This window comes from Ranitomeya variabilis, chromosome 5 (genome assembly GCF_051348905.1).
Source record: "Ranitomeya variabilis isolate aRanVar5 chromosome 5, aRanVar5.hap1, whole genome shotgun sequence".
NCBI classification, from domain to species: Eukaryota; Metazoa; Chordata; class Amphibia; order Anura; family Dendrobatidae; genus Ranitomeya; species Ranitomeya variabilis.
Genome location: NC_135236.1, coordinates 2,709,886 through 2,731,752, shown reverse-complemented (window position 1 = coordinate 2,731,752; position 21,867 = coordinate 2,709,886). Strand labels below are relative to the sequence as shown.

Genomic DNA, 21,867 nt, shown 5'->3' with positions numbered 1-21,867 from the left:
AGTCCTCCACTGGCCAGACCACTGCTGCCCGTGTACCCCTGGAACCAATTATAAAGTGCCTACAGCCAGCCCATTTTTTTATGTTAGGCCTTTGAAGCCTGTCTGCGGTCCCTCCTTCCACTAGTCCTCCACTGACCAGACCACTGCTGCCCGTGTACCCCTGGAACCAATTATAAAGTGCCTACAGCCAGCCCATTTTTTTATGTTAGGCCTTTGAAGCCTGTCTGCGGTCCCTCCTTCCACTAGTCCTCCACTGGCCAGACCACTGCTGCCCGTGTACCCCTGGAACCAATTATAAAGTGCCTACAGCCAGCCCATTTTTTTATGTTAGGCCTTTGAAGCCTGTCTGCGGTCCCTCCTTCCACTAGTCCTCCACTGGCCAGACCACTGCTGCCCGTGTACCCCTGGAACCAATTATAAAGTGCCTACAGCCAGCCCATTTTCTTATGTTAGGCCTTTGAAGCCTGTCTGCGGCCCCTACTTGCAATACTCCTCCACTGACCACAATGCTGCCTGGAGTGCCTGCCTGTGTATCCATGTAACCGATGTAAAACTGCCATGAGTGCCTACTGTTTGTTATTTTAGGCCTTTGATAGCCTGTCTGCAGCCCCTACTTGCAATACTCCTCCACTGACCACAATGCTGCCTGCCTGTGTATCCATGTAACCGATTTAAAACTGCCATGACTGCCTATTGTTTGTTATTTTAGGCCTTTGATAGCCTGTCTGCGGCCCCTACTTGCAATACTCCTCCACTGACCACACCAATGCTGCCCGTGTACCCCTGGAACCTATTTAAAAGTTCATAGAGCCTAGTTATATATTTTATTTACTATTAATAAGGCCATGATGGACTACGCTGTACCACGCTACAAGCTAACCAGTCGACACTTCTTTTGCGAGAAAAGCCATCCCAACCCTCCACCAGCATGTAGAAGACCGCATTGTCCATGCACTCTGGCAATCTGTGAGTACAAAGGTGCACCTGACAACAGACGCATGGACCTGTAGGCATGGCCACGGAAGATTACGTGTCCATTACGGCACAATGGGTTAATGTGCTGGATGCATGGTCCACAGGGGACAGCCTACTAAGTCTGTCTGCAGTCCCTAATTCAAATTGTCCTCCACTGTCTAAATCGGAGCTTCCACCTTCTGGCTTTCGGCCTATAGTATCAGAAATTAAACTGCATTTGGCCTTCAACTTTGGTTAGGGCCTACTAACGGCTTCTGCCCCTCCCTGGTGTTGCCCTCAACTAAATAAAGCTGAGCTTCAACCTTCTGCTCCAAATTACCATTTTAAAAAATGCAATAGGCTTTTCCGGCCTACTAAAGGTGTCTGTCTGTGTGCCCCTGCCTGGTGTTGTCCTCAACTGAATAAAGCTGAGCTTCAACCTTCCGGCTCTCATTAAGTGGTTTTTAAAAAACAAAATGGTGGTTAGGGCCTACTAACGGCTTCTGCCCCTCCCTGGTGTTGCCCTCAACTAAATAAAGCTGAGCTTCAACCTTCTGCTCCAAATTACCATTTTAAAAAATGCAATAGGCTTTTCCGGCCTACTAAAGGTGTCTGTCTGTGTGCCCCTGCCTGGTGTTGTCCTCAACTGAATAAAGCTGAGCTTCAACCTTCCGGCTCTCATTAAGTGGTTTTTAAAAAAAAAAATGGTGGTTAGGGCCTACTAACGGCTTCTGCCCCTCCCTGGTGTTGCCCTCAACTAAATAAAGCTGAGCTTCAACCTTCTGCTCCAAATTACCATTTTAAAAAATGCAATAGGCTTTTCCGGCCTACTAAAGGTGTCTGTCTGTGTGCCCCTGCCTGGTGTTGTCCTCAACTGAATAAAGCTGAGCTTCAACCTTCTGCTCCAAATTACCATTTTAAAAAATGCAATAGGCTTTTCCGGCCTACTAAAGGTGTCTGTCTGTGTGCCCCTGCCTGGTGTTGTCCTCAACTGAATAAAGCTGAGCTTCAACCTTCTGCTCCAAATTACCATTTTAAAAAATGCAATAGGCTTTTCCGGCCTACTAAAGGTGTCTGTCTGTGTGCCCCTGCCTGGTGTTGTCCTCAACTGAATAAAGCTGAGCTTCAACCTTCCGGCTCTCATTAAGTGGTTTTTAAAAAACAAAATGGTGGTTAGGGCCTACTAACGGCTTCTGCCCCTCCCTGGTGTTGCCCTCAACTAAATAAAGCTGAGCTTCAACCTTCTGCTCCAAATTACCATTTTAAAAAATGCAATAGGCTTTTCCGGCCTACTAAAGGTGTCTGCCCCTTCCTGGTGTTGTCCTCAACTGAACAAAGCTGAGCTTCCACATTCTGGCTTTCGCCCTATACTATCAGATATTAAACTGCATTTGGCCTACTAGTGTGGTTAGGCCCTTGAAACAGTGTCTGCTGCTCTTGGGTTTGCTACTCCACTGAACAAAGCAATGCCGCCTGTTTAGTCCTGTTACCAATTTTGAACTGCATTTAGCCTACTTTATTCTTTGGCCCTATATCTGTTTCCTCCTCATCCTGCCCATTGCCCAGCCACTGCTAAATGAGTCTGCTGGTACATTGACCTAGACCACTACATTCCCCTTGTACTCTACACAGCCAGAATCTGACCCTGCTGAAAGTAAGGTTCCCCTTCCCGCATGTTATACCACCTTACACAGGGACAAAGAGGAAGGTGCAGATGAAAGTGCAGGTTCCTTCATCAGGTGGGGGGGCATACTCGTTGGCGACGTCACTGGCACAGGGCCCCTCAGAGTACGCAAAAGTGTCGCTGCTGGTGGGAGGCGCCCCCGCCATGCAAACACACCGCCGTACTTTGAGGGGCCCTGTGCCAGTGCCAATGCGAACGAGTGGGCCCCCCCCTGCTTGCTCAGGATCACAGCACTTGCAACGTTTAAATACTTACCTTTCCCTGCAACACCGCCGTGACGTAGTCCGCATTTCCTGGGCCCACGAAAAACTTGAGCCAGCCCTACTCCCCCCACAACTTTCCCCCAATTCCCTATGCCCAACTATTATTATACAGTTAATTAAGATTGGCAAGCTTCAGAAACAAGAATGGATGTTTTTGGCATTAAAATGGGCACTGTAGGTGTTTTCCTGGCCTCCACTCACTGCCGACTATGCTTCCCCATTGACTTGCATTGGGTTTCGTGTTTCGGTCGATCCCCGACTTTTAGCGATAATCGGCCGACTGCACTCGACTCGACTCTGGACAAAATCGGGTTTCCCAAAACCCTACTCGATCTTAAAAAAATGAAAGTCGCTCAACCCTAGTCTTGGCTGCTGTCCTGTACAGTGTGTCTGGATGTTCTGATGTCTTGGCTGAATCTCTGTCCCCTGTTAGAGGCATATAACCTCTTTCTATAGTTTACAAGTGTCCTTCATTCAGTATTCATGGGTAAAGATGGAGAATGGTGACGAGATCATGTCACAATATCTGATGATTTCATCTATTTGCATAATTTTTCCTCTATTTTGCAAGTGAACAAACTAGCTGGCCTGGGCAATGTGTAATTCACATATCCGCTTTGAGGAACTGGCCACTTACTAAAGACTATAGAACGAATGCCCGTAGAGTGGAGTCCACGGCTCTACAGGATGCAGACTTTTACAGCAATGAGCACCATTTGCGTCTATATTGTTGTGTTTTATTAGATATTTGCTTTCTGTGTTTTATTAGTGATTTGCTTGCCCGTCAGTTCATCCTCAGGAATCAATGTTTCCATTCAGTGATGATAAGCAGAGGAAGGCGTACAGGCTTGATCTTATGTATAACGAAAGGTACCTTCACATTAAGCAACGCTGCAGCGATAGCGACAACGATGCCGATCGCTGCAGCGTCGCTGTTTGATCGCTGGAGAGCTGTCACACAGACCGCTCTCCAGCGACCAACGATGCCGAGGTCCCCGGGTAACCAGGGTAAACATCGGGTTACTAAGCGCAGGGCCGCGCTTAGTAACCCGATGTTTACCCTGGTTACCAGCATAAAATGTAAAAAAAACAAACAGTACATACTTACATTCGCGTCCCCCGGCGTCCGCTTCCTGCACTGACTGAGCGCCGGCCCTAACAGCAGAGCGGTGACGTCACCGCTGTGCTGTACTTTCACTTTCACTTTACGGCGCTCAGTCAGTGTGGGAAGCGGACGCCGGGGGACGCGAAGGTGAGTATGTAGTTTGTTTTTTTACATTTTACACTGGTAACCAGGGTAAACATCGGGTTACTAAGCGCGGCCCTGCGCTTAGTAACCTGATGTTTACCCTGGTTACCAGTGTAAAACATCGCTGGTATCGTTGCTTTTGGTGTCAAACACGACGATACACGCCGGTCTGACGACCAAATAAAGTTCTGAACTTTGTTCAACGACCAGCGATATCACAGCAGGATCCTGATCGCTGCTGCGTGTCAAACTAAACGATATCGCTAGCGAGGACGCTGCAACGTCACGGATCGCTAGCGATATCGTTTAGTGTGAAGGTACCTTAAGGCCAGACAGGAGATTGCTAAAGGTAAATGTAAATCAATCCTATTAATCTCATCTGTATCTCAAGATGAGGTTGTGCTCCCAGCAATTAGGCCCATTGTGTGGATGGGGATTGTAGACCCAGGTGAGCCGTCACTACAGGGGGTCTGACCTGCAATCCCAGGTGATGGGGCTCAGCCTGAGTTAGACACCCCCACCAATACACAGTTAGCTTTGGGAGAGTTTCCCGAGGGCCGGGCTCAATCCTGGGGAGCAACTTGGGGTATTGAGGGCTGAGAAGGAAATGTTGTTGAGAGGAGAGTGACTTCGAAGGGAGAGACTCGAGGATGGCAACCTGGAGGACATGCATGGAAGGTCTATGGAGTTTTGGAGATTGGTTGTTGGCTGGAGGGGGTATCTATAAGCTATGGTCGTCATATCCATCATCTGGAGAAACATAGGCTGTGACTACACACTATAGCGGCTGGAGGTACCAAAAGTTGGGAGACAGTGGGTATCTCATAGTACAGGGGCAGTGGAACTACCGATCCCAGGTTGGGAAATTGTGGACTAAGGACATTGAATTTTTGCCATCTGTCATGGCTCACACCGTGCTGCCAACAATATGTCAGGGATCCCGGGGAAGATACCTTTATCGTCCCCACTACTCACACCAATTTGTCATGAACCGAACTGTGGTTTGGTTTCCCCTGGTTCCTTCTGAAGGGGATTTATCTATATCCCACTTCCGGTTTGGAACTTAGCTCTCTGGTGCCCCCCTTTACCCTCAGGTCAGATTATGTATTGCACCTAGGGTAATAAGTTGCCAGAAAGGCTGCCTGCTATGTACTGGCTATTGGGCACACTGCAGCGAGGGCGATATAACTACTCCCGCACAGGCGGGAACAATAATTATCAACGCCGCCGTTGCTACAAAGCCTCCCCAATCGCACAGAACAAAGTATGTTGCCACCAGCTTCGATTTCCTAAGGATTAACGGGTCCGTAGCCAACCCAAATGAGTAGGGTAATTCACTTCAGGGGATGCGAGTTTGTATAGAGCATGAAGAGACGAGCTAGTAATTTTATATTTTACTCCATAAAAAGGTAGGCAGTGTTTACAAAGTATTAAAAAGATATTATAAAGAAGACAATTCATATGTACATTGCAATTACAAATAAAATAAGGATTAAAATGGAAAAACACTTACAAAGCGTTCAGCTCATTTCATATCATCATGGCTGGCCTGTGGGCTTTGTAGGATCCACACATCAAAATGCATGTCCCATCTATATATCAATTACTGAAACAATACAACAATACCACTGGCGCTCAGCACTAAAATGCACCACCTACTAAGACTGTCTGAAGAGATCACCCAGCTGCTGGTATTCTCAGAAATGTGCCCCTTTCTGTGAAAAAACCAAATTTACTACCAAATAATACCGCGCTAGGGTGATACTGAACGTACACTGGAGTGTAATGGTTAAGGGAACATACCACACACTGTGCACAGAAATGCAATAGATTGTACGCTGCTAGGCCAGCTGTACGACTCCCTAGTACCTATATAGTCCGAACACCACGGACCACACGGTCACTAATAAAACAGTTGATTAAAACACTATCAATGTCTGAGAAGCAAATGCTGATTGTAGCTCTTACCGAATGTTGTCCTGTATGGCCTCCTGGTGCGTGTCCAACAAGGGGTATGCAGACCACAGCGGATGATGTTGGCACGTGCAGGGGTAGGGCTGGACGCTACACAGTAATGCTTGGATGAGCGGGTGTGCACTGGTAAGCCGTGACCAGCGTGTGGTGCAGATACTCAGTGCAGCGCCAGGAAACGTCCCGGCCGGAGACGTCCCTGGATGCACTACGAAAAAATGGCCGCCGCTGAGAGATCAGCGTGTGACGTCACGGGCCTATGGAGTCTCGCTGAGACCAAAAAGACTAACCGACGCGTTTCGAAGGGTATGCGCCCTTCTTCCTCAGGTTTAACCCTGAGGAAGAAGGGCGCATACCCTTCGAAACGCGTCGGTTAGTCTTTTTGGTCTCAGCGAGACTCCATAGGCCCGTGACGTCACACGCTGATCTCTCAGCGGCGGCCATTTTTTCGTAGTGCATCCAGGGACGTCTCCGGCCGGGACGTTTCCTGGCGCTGCACTGAGTATCTGCACCACACGCTGGTCACGGCTTACCAGTGCACACCCGCTCATCCAAGCATTACTGTGTAGCGTCCAGCCCTACCCCTGCACGTGCCAACATCATCCGCTGTGGTCTGCATACCCCTTGTTGGACACGCACCAGGAGGCCATACAGGACAACATTCGGTAAGAGCTACAATCAGCATTTGCTTCTCAGACATTGATAGTGTTTTAATCAACTGTTTTATTAGTGACCGTGTGGTCCGTGGTGTTCGGACTATATAGGTACTAGGGAGTCGTACAGCTGGCCTAGCAGCGTACAATCTATTGCATTTCTGTGCACAGTGTGTGGTATGTTCCCTTAACCATTACACTCCAGTGTACGTTCAGTATCACCCTAGCGCGGTATTATTTGGTAGTATATATCAATTACATCTCGGACACAAAGACCCTGCTGGAATGCTGTCTCCCTAAGATATTCTTAGCCCAAAGCCCAGGCACTCCCCCTGTGGTGACATCACTTAGAAGCTGACACCTCCTCTTTACTTACAGCTATGGTAACTATTTTTATACATAACTTGCTGTGTGAACCTCGCATAAGTACGACACCATGCTCATGAGGTTCCCCATGTCAGGGGTGTTCTTTTAAGTGTAAATGCGGAGCAATTACCTGAACCACTTACTGAGAAATCTGTGCTTTGCACTCGTTGCGTCTAGCTGCTAGCGCTTTCAGTGGGTGATAGATCTACCGATGGCCATCCGGAATATACACTGTGTGTAGAATTATTAGGCGTGTAGTATTTTGATCCCATGATACGATACGTTTTATACATGTCCTACTCCAAGCTGTTAAGGCTTGAGAGCCAACTACGAATTAAGTAAATCAGGTGATGCGCATCTCTGTAATGAGGAGGGGTGTTCTCTAATGACATCAAAACCCTATATAAGGTGTGCGTAATTATTAGGCAGCTTCCTTTCCTTTGGCAAAATGGGTCAGAAGAGAGACTTGACGGGCTCTGAAAAGTCCAACATTGTGAGATGTCTTGCAGAGGGATGCAGCAGTCTTGAAATTGCCAAACTTTTGAAGCGTGATCACCGAACAATCAAGTGTTTCATGGCAAATAGCCAACATGGTCGCAAGAAGCGTGTTGGGCAAAAAAGGCGCAAAATTACTGCCCATGAATTGAGGAAAATCAAGCGTGAAGCTGCCAAGGTGCCATTTGCCACCAGTTTTGCCATAATTCAGAGCTGCAACGTTACTGGAGTAACAAAAAGCACAAGGTATGCAATACTCAGGGACATGGCCGAGGTAAGGAAGGCCAAAAAACGGCCACCTTTGTACAAGAAACATAAGATAAAACGTCAAGACTGGGCCAACAAATATCTTAAAGGGAACCTGTCACCCCCCCAGGCATTTGTAACTAAAAGAGCCACCTTGTGCAGCAGTAATGCTGCATTCTGACAAGGTGGCTCTTTTAGTTCGGGTCCTGGCACTGCTGAAATAATCGCTTTTGAAATTTGACCCTCATACCGTGAAATCGCCAGCGGGGCAGGTCTTTCCCCCCGAATCCAGACGCCTCACAGCCATCAATCATGGCCTCTGCGTGCCGGGCGCCGCCTCCTCTTCCTTTATTAGCGTCCCCAGCGCCTGCGCTGTAAGTTTGAAGGGCAGTGCAACTGCACATGCCCCCCCAAAAAATAACAGCGCAGGCGCCGGGGACGCTAATGAAAGAAGAGCCGGCGCGCAGAGGCCATGATTGACGGCTGTGAGGCGTCTGGATTCGGGGGGAAAGACCTGCCCCGCTGGTGATTTCACGGTGTGAGGAACAAATTTCAAAAGCGATTATTTCAGCAGTGCCAGGGACCCGAACTAAAAGAGCCACCTTGTGAGAATGCAGCATTACTGCTGCACAAGGTGGCTCTTTTAGTTACAAACGCCTGGGGGGGTGACAGGTTCCCTTTAAGACTGACTTTTCAAAGGTTTTATGGACTGATGAAATGAGAGTGGCTCTTGATGGGCCAGATGGATGGGCCAGAGGCTGGATCAGTAAAGGGCAGAGAGCTCCACTCCGACTCAAACGCCAGCAAGGTGGAGGTGGGGTACTGGTATGGGCTGGGATCATCAAAGATGAACTTGTGGGACCTTTTCGGGTTGAGGATGGAGTGAAGCTCAACTCCCAGACCTTCTGCCAGTTTCTGGAAGACAACTTCTTCAAGCAGTGGTACAGGAAGAAGTCGGTATCGTTCAACAAAAACATGATTTTCATGCAGGACAATGCTCCATCACATGCCTCCAACTACTCCACAGCGTGGCTGGCCAGTAAAGGTCTCAAAGAAGAAAAAATAATGACATGGCCCCTTGTTCACCTGATCTGAACCCCATAGAGAACCTGTGGTCCCTCATAAAATGTGAGATCTACAGGGAGGGAAAACAGTCCAACTCTCGGAACAGTGTCTGGGCGGCTGTGGTGGCTGCTGCACGCAATGTTGGTCGTAAACAGATCAAGCAACTGACAGAATCTATGGATGGAGGCTGCTGAGTGTCATCATAAAGAAAGGGGGCTATATTGGGCACTCATTTTTTTGGATTTTGTTTTTGCATGTCAAAAATGTTTATTTCTACATTTTGTGCAGTTATATTGGTTTACCTGGTGAAAATAAACAAGTGAGATGGGAATATATGTGGTTTTTATTAAGTTGCCAAATAATTCTGCACAGTAATAGTTACCTGCACAAACAGATATCCTCCTAAGATAGCCAAATCTAAAAAAACCCACTCCAACTTCCAAAAATATTAAGCTTTGATATTTATGAGTCTTTTGGGTTGATTGAGAACATAATTGTTGATCACTAATAAAAATAATTATCTAAAATACAACTTGCCTAATAATTCTGCACGCAGTGTATAATTCTTATCTTTCTAGCCCAAATCAGTGCCGCTATATATAACTTTAATAGAACAAAGAAACTCCTGGTTTCTATATACCAGTTTCAACCAGTACCAGTTGGGAGGAGGGAATGAGTGGTTTTCACAAAGACTGGTATCTGCAGCTACAGCCATAAACTCTAATGAGGGTTTTGAATTACACACATAGCAGCAGGCAGAAGAGGGGAAGTCTGAATGAACCACAGAGTCTGTTCTCTGCTCTTGGATGTAGCTGAGCTCGGTGTGTGTGATAATACACAATCAAATACCTCATTTTCCTGACACCATCTAACTGGATTTGTTGTACAACCTGTTATGATCCGGTGACCTTGGAGCCGCATGAAACTTTCTCTGGAGTAGGTGGAAACTATACTGACCGCAGATCCTGAACTAACACCGCAACTAGAAGTAGCCGTGGGGTGTGCCTAACATACCCTAGACACCTCGACACAGCCGGAGGACTAAATACCCCTATAGATGGAAATAGGAATACTACCTTGCCTCAGAGCAGAACCCCAAAGGATAGGCAGCCCCCACGAATATTGACTGTGAGTAGGAGAAGAAAAGACACACGCAGGCAGAAAACAAGATTTAGCAAAAGAGGCCACTCTAGCTAAATAGGAAAGGATAGGACAGAATACTAGGCAGTCAGTATTAAAACCCTTCAAAAAAAATCCACAGCAGATAATACAAAAAATTCCACAATCTAACTAAAGACGTGGAATGAATATCTGCAGCCCCAGAGAATCCAACAAGACTGAGAAAATACTGACACAATCTAAAGGTACCGTCACACTAAGCGACGCTGCAGCGATACAGATGATGCCGATCGCTGCAGCGTCGCTGTTTGGTCACTGGAGAGCTGTCACACAGACCGCTCTCCAGCGACCAATGATGCCGAGGTCCCCGGGTAACCAGGGTAAACATCGGGTTGCTAAGCGCAGGGCCGCGCTTAGTAACCCGATGTTTACCCTGGTTACCAGTGTAAAATGTAAAAAAACAAACAGTACATACTTACATTCCTGTCACGTCCCCCGGCGTCCGCTTCCTGCACTGACTGAGTGCCGGCCCTAACAGCAGAGCGGTGACGTCACCGCTGTGCTGTGCTTTCACTTACGGCCGGCGCTCAGTCAGTGCAGGAAGCGGACAGCGAGGGACGTGTGACAGACATCAGAGGGTGAGTATGTACTGTTTGTTTTTTTACATTTTACACTGGTAACCAGGGTAAACATCGGGTTACTAAGCGCGGCCCTGCGCTTAGTAACCCGATATTTACCCTGGTTACCATTGTAAAACATCGCTGGTATCGTTGCTTTTGCTGTCAAACACAACGATACACGGCGATCTGACGACCAAATAAAGTTCTGAACTTTAATCAACGACCAGCGATGTCACAGCAGGATCCTGATCGCTGCTGCGTGTCAAACACAACGATATCGCTATCCAGGATGCTGCAACGTCACGGATCGCTAGCGATATCGTTTAGTGTGACGGTACCTTAAGCTGGACAAGAAAACACAAAAGAATAGCACTGAATCATGAAGCACACAGCATGTGTGCCACAGAAACAAAACCAGACACTTATCTTTGCTGATTTGGCAGAAAGGCAGGAGGAACCAGGCAGAGGCCCAACACCTCCCAACAACAATTGACAACTGGCAAGGACTAATGAATCCTGCACACCTAAATACCCCAGTCAGAACTGCAATCAGCAGAAACACCTGACCAGGACTGCAACTCAGGGACAACTGCATTACTACCTACCACCACCGGAGGGAACCCAAAAGCAGAATTCACAACAACAACCATGGACATAAGGAATTAAAAATAATTACATTGTTAACCTGCCCAGGTGAATATTGCAACTCACAACCTCGGATCTTCACACCAGCAAACATCATTGTTCCATGACCCTGTATCACTAGTCATCCAGGATAAGAGCACAATATGTTCTAACAAATTGTCAACTTACAAGTCAGTATTACAGACTGTGAGGCAGTGACCCCTGTCACAGATAGGGGGGCGCTGTTTGTTCTCCCCAGGATGCGCACAGAGGTGTAGTGAGGCCATGGGGGGGCATTGTAGTCGCAGGTGTAGCTGTGATTACAATTGTTAAAAGCCCTGTAGTATACAGGTTTTAGAATTGAGTCTGAGGAGTCTCAGGTGTGTCAGGGCCAGCGTGAGGCCTGACAACCCCCAGCATACACAGTGGAGCTGCTGCCCATGATGACTGGTCACGGATGTGGACAGGTCTTGTGCCCCGAGGTGAACCAGAGAGACTGTCCTGTGCCCGAAGGAAGGACTGGCGTGTGTCACAGCTGCAGACAGGAGGATGTCAAGGTCTGTGTACGGTTGTGAGGAGAGACTGTGATACAGCGGTTTCCGGCCGCCGGAAAACTAATTTTAAACGGATGCGAAAACGTGAGGCCATCCGGTGCTAAGACAAGTCTATGAGAAAAAACGGATCCGGCGGCAACTTTTGCTGGATCCGGTTTTTTTTGTCAAAATTCGCCAGATTGTGTCTGACGGCAAAAACCTGATGTGTGAAAGGGGCCTACGTAAAGATGCTGTTATATGCACTGGTGTGAATTGAACACTGAAGTTATATGCTCGGAACCTTTTCTGTGTGAAGATAACGCATTACAGAGACTTTTCTGTTTGAACTTTGTGGGTCACTGCCCCATCACTGCTACCGATGCCTTACATATGGTGGAAAGAATGCGGGCTGCGTGAACTAAGGCATAACCCAGAGAGAGCTGCAGATTGTTGCGCAAGTCTGCTGGAGAAACTTTTGGAGTAGGTTGTGCTCAATCAGCAAAGGATTCAGCAAGAGGTTCTGCAGCAGGAGGCGCTGCAGTGGAAGCTAGCAGAGCTTCAGCATGGTAAAATAGAGACCCCTAAAGTGTAGGGCCATCAGCAGAGTCCTGAAGAGACCCCAAAGGTAAGGGGCGATTATTGGGTGTACCAGTGGTCCTATGTAGAGTCTCGATCCGCCAGGTCTCAGGCAAATTACTTGTTGCAGTTGGTGGAGGAGTGACTCCAGCCTGAGTTTTTTTCCCCATTCGAGATGATGGAGAGAATCGTGGCTGACCGGATTGTGAGGGCTCTGCCGGCCGACATGCAGCTTTGGGTCGGGCTAAGGAACCTAGGCACCCTGGAACTGCTGATAGAGTTGACTGAGCAGTATAAACTCTCTCAGGACATTGTACCAGATCCCAGGCATGGGGCTAGTAACTGTTCGGTGACATCTGAGCCCATGGTCTGCAGGAACACTCGCCATGAGCCTATGTGTGCCCTGCCAGTATGTACCATCACTACTGGCACTATTGGTAACAACCCACGATTGTGCCAGGTACTCATGAACGGGTGCTGAACAGAGGCTCTCCTGGACACGGGGAGTAAAGTGACTCTGGTCCATAGGTCCCTTGTTGCTGGGGATAACACCAAAGGACAGAAAGTGGAGGTGATGGGTATCCATAGGGAAATCTGGGTGTACCTGACCGCAGAGGTCAAATTTTGATTCAGATTGTATAACTTAGGATTTATCGTTCAGGTTGCAGACAAGCGGAGTCTGTGGCCATACTATCCTCACCTCTCTCGGGGATGAATGATGGGATTATTGATGGCAAGCCATGAATGCATAAATGGTGAAGTCAGTGACCACGGGGCATCACCCGGCACTCTTGACCCTGAGTAGTGAAAAGATTGGAGCTGTTCTCCGGACCTACTCCTCTCGGCTCACCTGGGCACGGGATACTTTTTTACACGGATTTTTAAGCCTGAAAATGTCAACAAAAACAGGCGGCTCACAGCTACTGACCGGGGTGGTCCAGCTCGAGAGACCTAAACTACCAGCCAAACACCGCACTGAAGAGCCCAGTTGGTGTATTGGAGCAATAGACACTAGGCCTGAATAATTCTTTATGCGAGCTACCGTCCATCCCATAGACTAGGTTCCGAGTCCGTACCCCGCTCTGTGAGAGTGACAATCCGGCCTCCAGACTCAGCTGAGCCTGTACCCCGCTCTGTGAGAGTGACAATCCAGCCTGTAGACTTGGCAGTTAGTCCATACCATAGACTTGGCTCTTAGCCTATACCCCGTGCTATGAGAGTGACCGTTTGGCCCGTACCTGTACCCCGCTCTGTGAGAGCAACCGTCCGGCCAGTACCCCTTCTTAGCCCATACTCTATGCTATGAGAGTGACCATTCGGCCTGTACCTGTACCCCGCTCTGTGAGAGCAACCACCCGGCCAGTACCCCTTCTGTGAGAGTGACCATCCGGCCCGCAGACTCAGCTGAGCCTGTGCCCCACTCTGTGAGAGTGACCATCCGGCCTGTAGACTCGGCTCTGAGCCCGTTCCCCACTCCGAGAGTGACCATCTGGCCTGTAGACTCGGCAGTCAGCCCATACCGTATACTCAAATAAAATCAATAGTGGGCGGTTTGCTCCAGAGTGCCAAAAAGGTAGCCCCAAAGGAAGGGGGAAAGTGCAAAGTCCCTCCGCAGCTCCAGCCGAACACCTCCAATGGAGGATACACAGAAAAAAAAAAAGAAAGCTCAGTCTAAGGAGCGCAGAAAGAAGACTCTGACAATGTCCACCTGATGAAGACGGTATTTCCGTTGAAACGCGTTGTGGCTTAACCGTATCCTGGTGTCAGAGTCTTCTTTCTGCGCTCCATAGACTGAGCTTTCTTTTTTTTTTCTGCATACCGTATACTCGGCTCTGAGCTTGTACCCCGTTCTGTGAGTGACCATCCAGCCTGTACTTAATTTGTGAGAGCAGCCGTCCGGACCGTAAACTCGGCTCTGACCCCGTACTTCGCTCTGTGAGAGCGACTGTCCGGTCAGTACCCGTTCTGAGAGAGACTGTCCGGCCTGCAGACTCAGCTGAGCCTGTACTCCACTCTGTGAGAGTGACCATCCAGCTTGTAGACTTGGCAGTCAGCCCTGTACCCCACTCTGTGAGAGCAGCCGTCCGGTCCATAGACTTGGCTCTGTCCCCGTACCCCGCTCTGTGAGTGCAGCCAGTATCCGTCCGGCCAGTACCCCTTCTGTGAGAGTGACCATTCAGCCGGTAGACACAACTCTGTCCCCGCACCCCGCTCTGTGAGAGTGACCATCCAGCCAGTACCTGTTCTGTGGCCCGCAGACTCAGCTGAGCTTGAGCACCGCTCTGTGAGAGTAACCATTTGGCCTGTAGACTCAGCAGTCATCCCATACTGTCGCTGTGGAACATCTCCCACCAGGACAGTCATTTGTAAGTTTACTATGTGTTTCTCTACAATGGCGTGCCATATGCTAGCACACTGCATAGTGGTGTATAGAGAGATTTATCAGGTTAAGCATTAGAGCACTTTAGGTCTGGCAAGTTATAGGTGACTATTGAGGTTAATTATACTTGGCACCATAGGAACTGTTGTTTCCTGTCCATTTGATTGTATTTAATATACCTCTTTTAGTACTTTCTTGCTTTTGTAGTGAATTGATTATTTTTGTATTTCCTGGTGTGGTTATTGCTCCCAGCCGTTTTATGAGCTTTACCCTGCTTTTTTCTACATATTCTGTATTTTATTATGTTCATTAAAATTGGTTTTTAAATTTATAGCCTATGCCTCTTTTTCCCTTCATATGTTTGGGGAAATTTTTTGTCTTAAGTCATCCCATACTGTAGTCTCGGCTCTGAGCCCGTATCCTGCTCTGTGAGAGCGACCGTCCGGCCAGTAGACTCGGCTCTGTCCCTGTACCCCGCTCTGTGAGAGTGACCATCCGGCCAGTACCCGTTCCGTGAGAGTGACCTTCCGGCCCGCAGACTCAGTTGAGGCTGTACCCTACTCTGTGAGTGACCATTCGGCCTGTAGACTCGGCAGTCATCTCATACTATAGACTCGGCTCTGACCTCGTACCCGTTATGTGAGTGTGACCGTCCGGCCCGCAGACTCAGCTGAGCCTTTACCCTGCTCTATGAGAGTGACCATTCGGCCTGTAGGCTCAGCAGTCAGCCCATACCGTAGACTCGGCTCTGAGCCCATACCTCACTCTGTGACAGCCACTGTCCGGCAGTACCCGTTCTGTGAGAGTGACTGTCTGGCCTGCAGACTCGGCAGTCAGGCCATACCGTAGACTCGGCTCTGAGCCTGTTCCCCACTCTGAGTGACCATCGGGCCTATAGACTCTGCAGTCAGCCCATACTGTAGACTCAGCTCTGAGCCCATACCCCGCTCTGTGAGAGTGACCGTCTGGCCCAAAGACTCAGCTGAGCCTGTACCCCGCTCTGTGAGTGACCATCCAGCCCGTAGACTCTGCAGTCAGCCCATACCAGACTCGGCTCTGAGCCTGTACCCCGCTCTGTGAGAGTGACCATCCGGCCTGTAGACTTGGCAGTTAGCCCATACTGTAGACTCAGCTCTGAGCCTGTACCCCGCTCTGTAATAGTGACCGTCCAGCCTGCACTGCATTTGTGAGAGCAGCCATCTGGCCCATAGACTTGGCTCTGACCCCGTACCTGTTCTGTGAGAGCAACCATCCAGCCTGTACCCATTCTGTGAGAGTGACTGTCCAGCCCGTAGACTCGGCTGTCCCCATACCCGGCTCTGTGAGAGCGACCGTCTGGCCAGTACCCGTTCTGTGAAAGTGACTTTCCGGCCTGTAGACTCGGCTCTGTCCCTGTACCCCGCTCTGTGATAGCAACCGTCTGGCCAATACGCATTCTGAGAGTGACCGTCTGGCCTGTAGACTTGGCAGTCAGCCCATACCGTAGACTCAGCTCTGAGCTCGTACCCCGCTCTGTGACAATCCGGCCTGTAGACTCAGCAGTCAGCCCATACCCCGCTCTCCGATAGTGACCGTCCAGCCTGTATTTCATTTGTGAGAGCAGCCGTCTGGCCCATAGACTTGGCTCAGACCCCATACCCATTCTGTGAGAACGACCATCCGGCTAGTACCCGTTCTGAGAGAGTGACCGTCCGGCCCGTAGACTCAGCTGAGCCTGTACCCCACTCTGTGCGAGTGACCATCTGGCCTATAGACTCGGCAGTCAGCCCATACCATGGACTCGGCTCTGAGCTTGTACCCCGCACTGCGAGAGTGACCATCCGGGGCCTGCAGACTCGGCAGTCAGCCGATACAGTAGACTCGGCTCTGAGCCCGTACCCCGCTCTCTGAGAGTGACCGTCCAGCCTGTACTTCATTTGTGAGAGCAGAGGTCTGGCCCGTAGACTTGGCTCTGACCCCGTATTTCGCTCTGTGAGAGTAGAACAGACTGGCGTTCAGCTGAGCCTGTACCCCACTCTGTGAGAGTAGAACAGACTGGCATTCTATGGCCCAAACCCTGCAGTAGAGATCATACGAGAGGTGATGGCTGCTGTACGTACTGATCTGAAGGAAAAGATGGCCGAGCGGAAGAGGATAGAGCTAGCCAAGACGGAGATGGCAGAGCGGACCAAAGTGGAGCTGGCCAAGATGGAGAGTCAGCGAGCAGGGGGAGCTCTGGCCTCCGCCCAGGTACCTTCAACAGTAAGCCACAAAAAGATCCAGTATAATGCCTTCCGACAGTTGGGGTAGGCAGAGGAAGACATTGATGGCTTTCTGCAGGACTTTGAACGGCAGTGTGCCCTTCATCAAGTGAAGCCGGAGGAACGGGTTCAGATTCTGGCCAGCAAGCTGACAGGCTGGGCAGCGGACGCCTATCGTACGGTACCCGATGAGGACTGTATGGACTATGAGCGGATCAAAGAAGTGATCTTGGCCCGGTATGCGCTGACACCAGAGGCATACCGACAAAAGTTCCGCGGACTTATAAAACGAGTAATCGATACCCACGCTGAATGGGCTTGTAAATTACGGCGGTCACTGCTACAGTGGGTACAAGGGAGCCAAGCAACCACTAAGGAGGATGTCCTCCAGCTCTTCTTGTTAGAACGATTCTTTAAAGGACTAACCCCCGAGACACAGGAATGGCCCCAGGACAGGCGGCCGACGACTCTTGAGGAGGCCGCTCGTCTGGCCGATGAACATCATGATGCCAGGAGGCCTCAGTTGTCCGGATCAAAGATGGTCACTAGGGGTCCGCCCATGGACCTGGAGGCCCCCAAACCACAGAAGATTGTAGGGGGACCAGCTAAAAACCCGACCTACCAGTCCCCCTGGGGAGCGATGCCACACCTGCCGTCAGCTGGGCCACCTGCAAAGACAATGTCCCAACCGGACTCAGCATACCCAGTGGCCAAAGGCGGGAACAGCTACCTTCAGCCGGGCCGCTGTACACTGCTACCAAGGGGAAGCTGACCCGGCATTGGGGGCTGCGACTAACCAGGGGGTGGAAGAGATGGAGGAAGTGCTGCATGAAGTAGACCCCGTGCAGGCAGCCCGGGCAGATCATCGACAACAGCATCGACAGCTCGTGTGGGTTAATGGGAAACGTATGCAGGGACTAAGAGATTCCGGGGCAACTTTGACCCTTGTGAAGCCTCATCTCGTCCGGGACCAAGAGAAGACGGACCGGACAGTGGCAGTCCGTGTAGCAAGGGGAGCCATACATCGACTGCCCACTGCCAGGATTCACCTGAACTGGGGAGTCGGGGATGGCCTTGTTGAGGTCGGCTTGATCGAGGATTTGCCTGCAGACGTCTTGCTGGGAAATGACTTGGGGCACATGTTGTCTGCCTTCTCGGTTTCCCCTCTGGCTGAGACATATCCTGTGACCACCCGGAGACAAGCTCGAGCTGCGGAGGCGGAATCACACTCAGAGGAGGCCCAGGTAAGACATCCCAGCCCTACACGTATTCCCATAGCCAGACACATTTCTTGGGCCACCCCAGCTGAATTTAAGAGGGCGTTACTTGAGGATCCTTCATTGGAGGGATATCGTGGGAAGGCACAGGAGGGGAGAGGGGTACTGGAAGGGGAACAGTTTGTATGGAAGCAGGGACTCCTCAACCGGATAGCCCCACTATAAAACGACAGCTGGTAGTTCCCAAGAAGTATAGGCAGGAGTTACTGCGAATCTCTCATGACATACCCTTGGCCGGGCACTTGTCGCACCAGGCATCGTCCTGAGCTGACCCAGGCTGTACGTGGGAATATGCAGGTGGCCCAGCGGCGCCAGAGCGTATCGTACGATCGGAGGGCCAGAGAACGCACCTTGGAAATAGGACAGAAGGTCCTGGTGTTAGAACCCACTAGGCAGAACAAGTTCCAAGCTGCATGTCAGGGACCCTACCAGGTAGTGGGGAAAATAGCCGACACCACCTATAATGTCGCCGATTGTGACGACCCCAGGGTTATCCGCATGTTCCACGTGAATATGCTGAAGCCCTACCGGGAGCGCCCTGAAGAGGTAGTGGCCATCTGTGCACCTGAGGCAGAGGATTTAGCCGGACTTCCCTTGCCTGATGTCTTAGGGGAAAGGACTCTAAAACATGAGACCAGGTACACTTGGGTGAAGACCTAGGTCCCCGGGAGAGACAGCAGGCAGAGGCGTTGTTGAGACAGCGACAGAGGATGTTTTCGGGGAGACCAGGGTACACTCACCTGGCACAACACAAGGTTGAGATCCAGGATCAGACCCCCCTGCGACAACCCCCCTTCCGCGTCTCGGAGTCTGTACGAGAAGGGATGCGACAAGAGATACAAGAGATGTTGCGTTTAGGGGTCATTGAAGAGTCAGATAGTCCCTGGGCATCCCCCGTAGTGTTAGTGCCCAAGAAGGATGGGACTACACGGTTTTGTGTAGACTATCGTAAGCTCAATGAGAAAACGGTGACGGATGCGTATCCCATGCCGCGTGTGGATGAGTTGTTAGACCTGCTGGCGGGGGCAAAGTATTTGACCACCATCGACCTATGCAAAGGCTACGGGCAGATTCCCCTTAGTCCTGACCCTATTCCCAAGTCGGCATTTGTCACCCCGTTCGGCTTATTCCAGTTTCGAGTTATGCCATTCGGGATGAAGACTGCCCCGGCGACCTTCCAGAGGCTGGCTGACCGGCTTCTGGATAGTCTCCAGGACTATGCTCGTGACTTCCTGTATGACATCCCCATCTACAGCGCGACATGGGAAGAGCATCTAAATCACCTAGAGACAGTATTGGACAGGATCCACAAGGCCAGAATCACCCTGAACCCAAACAAGTGTCACGTGGGCAAAGCGGAGGTTCAGTATTTAGGACATTGGGTGGGAAGTGGGAAACAGCGACCAGAACCAGCCAAGATTGAGGCCATAGCTAAATGGCCCACCCCACGCACTAAAACCCAGGTCATGGCTTTTCTAGGGACAGCGGGGTATTACAGGAAATTCGTTCCCAATTACAGCAGCGTAGCCAAGCCCCTCACTGATCTGACCCGTAAGAACCAGGTAACCTGGACCCCAGAGCGTGAGGAAGCCTTCCGCTAGCTAAAGGACGCCCTCACCAATACCCCTGTATTGGCCGCACCCGATCCAACTAAACGTTTCCTGGTTCACACAGACGCTTCTATGTTTGGATTGGGAGCAGTACTGAGCCAAGTCGGGCCAGACGGCAAAGAACACCCGGTAGCTTACCTGAGTCGGAAACTACTGCCCCGTGAAGTAAGCTATGCGGCCATCGAGAAGGAGTGCCTGGCGGTAGTATCGGCACTCAAAAAGTTTGTATGGACGACAGTTTTCCCTCCTAAAGGACCATAATCCCCTAGTCTGGCTTAATCGGGTCTCCGGAGACAACGCCAGATTACTGCGGTGGAGTTTAGCCCTACAACCTCTGGACTTCACCATCCACTACAGACCCGGCAAACAAAACGGTAACGCCGATGGACTAAGTCGACAAACGGAACTTGTACCAACCCCATAAACTTCGGTCATCCCCAAACCGATCCGTTAAGGATCAGACTGTGTATGCCGATCGCGTCGCTGAAAAGGGGAGCCGTGTTACGGAACCCCCCAGCACCCAGAATATGTTGTGCAGTTATATGTATGAATAATAGGTTCCATGTGAGATGCATCAGCCCACAGGCTGTGTGCCCCTGGGCAGAGGGGACAAGATATCCCCCTTCTGACCTCCCCCACCTTTGTAATTCCCACAGTAAATATCGGCAGGCTCCGGCACCCTGCAGCTATTGTAATGTATGTCTGGCCTGCCACTTTTCAATTGGCCCGCCCTCTGTATCTGTGTGATATATTCTGTGTCCTGTGAGTAAAGTGTTGTAACACTGGAAATACGTAGAGAAGCAGTGATCTTTTATATGCGCCCATGTAACCAAGCAATTCCAGCCAGCGTCCTTCATTCAGACTCCAGCCAAAGCAGAGTGGACCTCCCGAAACACGGGGTGGTACTGAAAGAGGTACTCCAGCACGGAAGACCCCGTTACAGTGACCATCCGGCTTGTAGACTTGGCAGTCAGCCCTGTACCCCACTCTGTGAGAGCAGCCGTCCAGCCCATAGACTCGGCTCTGTCCCTGTACCCCGCTCTGTGAGTGCAACCGTCCAGCCAGTATCCGTCCTGAGAGTGACCATCCGGCTTGTACACTTGGCAGTCAGCCCATACCGTAGATTTGACTCTGACCCTGTACCCCACTCTGAGAGCAGCCGTCCGGCCGGTGGACTCGGCTCTGACCCCCCACCCTGCTATGTGAGCGACCCTCCGGCCAGTACCCGTTCTGAGAGTGATCGTCCGGCCCGTAGACTCAGCTGGGCCTGTACCCTGCTGTGTGAAAGTGACCATCGGCCTGTAGACTCGGCAGTCCGCCCATACCGTAGACTTGGCTCTGTCCCCATACCCCACTCTGAGAGCAGCCGTCCGGCCGGTGGACTCGGCTCTGACCCCCCCACCCTGCTATGTGAGCGACCCTCTGGCCAGTACCCGTTCTGAGAGGGACCGTCCGGCCCGTAGACTCAGCTGAGCCTGTACCCTGCTGTGTGAAAGTGACCATTGGCCTGTAGACTCGGCAGTCCGCCCATACCGTAGACTCGGCTCTGTCCCCATACCCCACTCTGAGAGCAGCCGTCTGGCCGGTGGACTCGGCTCTGACCCCCCCACCCTGCTATGTGAGCGACCCTCTGGCCAGTACCCGTTCTGAGAGGGACCGTCCGGCCCGTAGACTCAGCTGAGCCTGTACCCTGCTGTGTGAAAGTGACCATCGGCCTGTAGACTCTGCAGTCCGCCCATACCGTAGACTCGGCTCTGTCCCCATACCCCACTCTGAGAGCAGCCGTCTGGCCTGTAGACTCGGCTCTGACCCCATACCCAGCTATATGAGAGCAACTGTCTGGCCCGAACCCGTCCTTGAGAGCGACCGTCCAGCCCGTACTCAGCTTTTAGCCCATACCTCCTTCTATGAGAGCAGCCATCCGGCCCGTAGCCTTGGTATA

General features: G+C 50.7%; 1 protein-coding gene across 1 annotated transcript in view; it reads left to right on the top strand.

Annotated features, from left to right (window-relative positions):
- The window catches only part of LOC143774131 (uncharacterized), a 267,928-nt gene that overhangs the window by 137,768 nt on the left and 108,293 nt on the right, over positions 1–21,867 (top strand). The gene's annotated exons all lie outside the window — the stretch shown is intronic.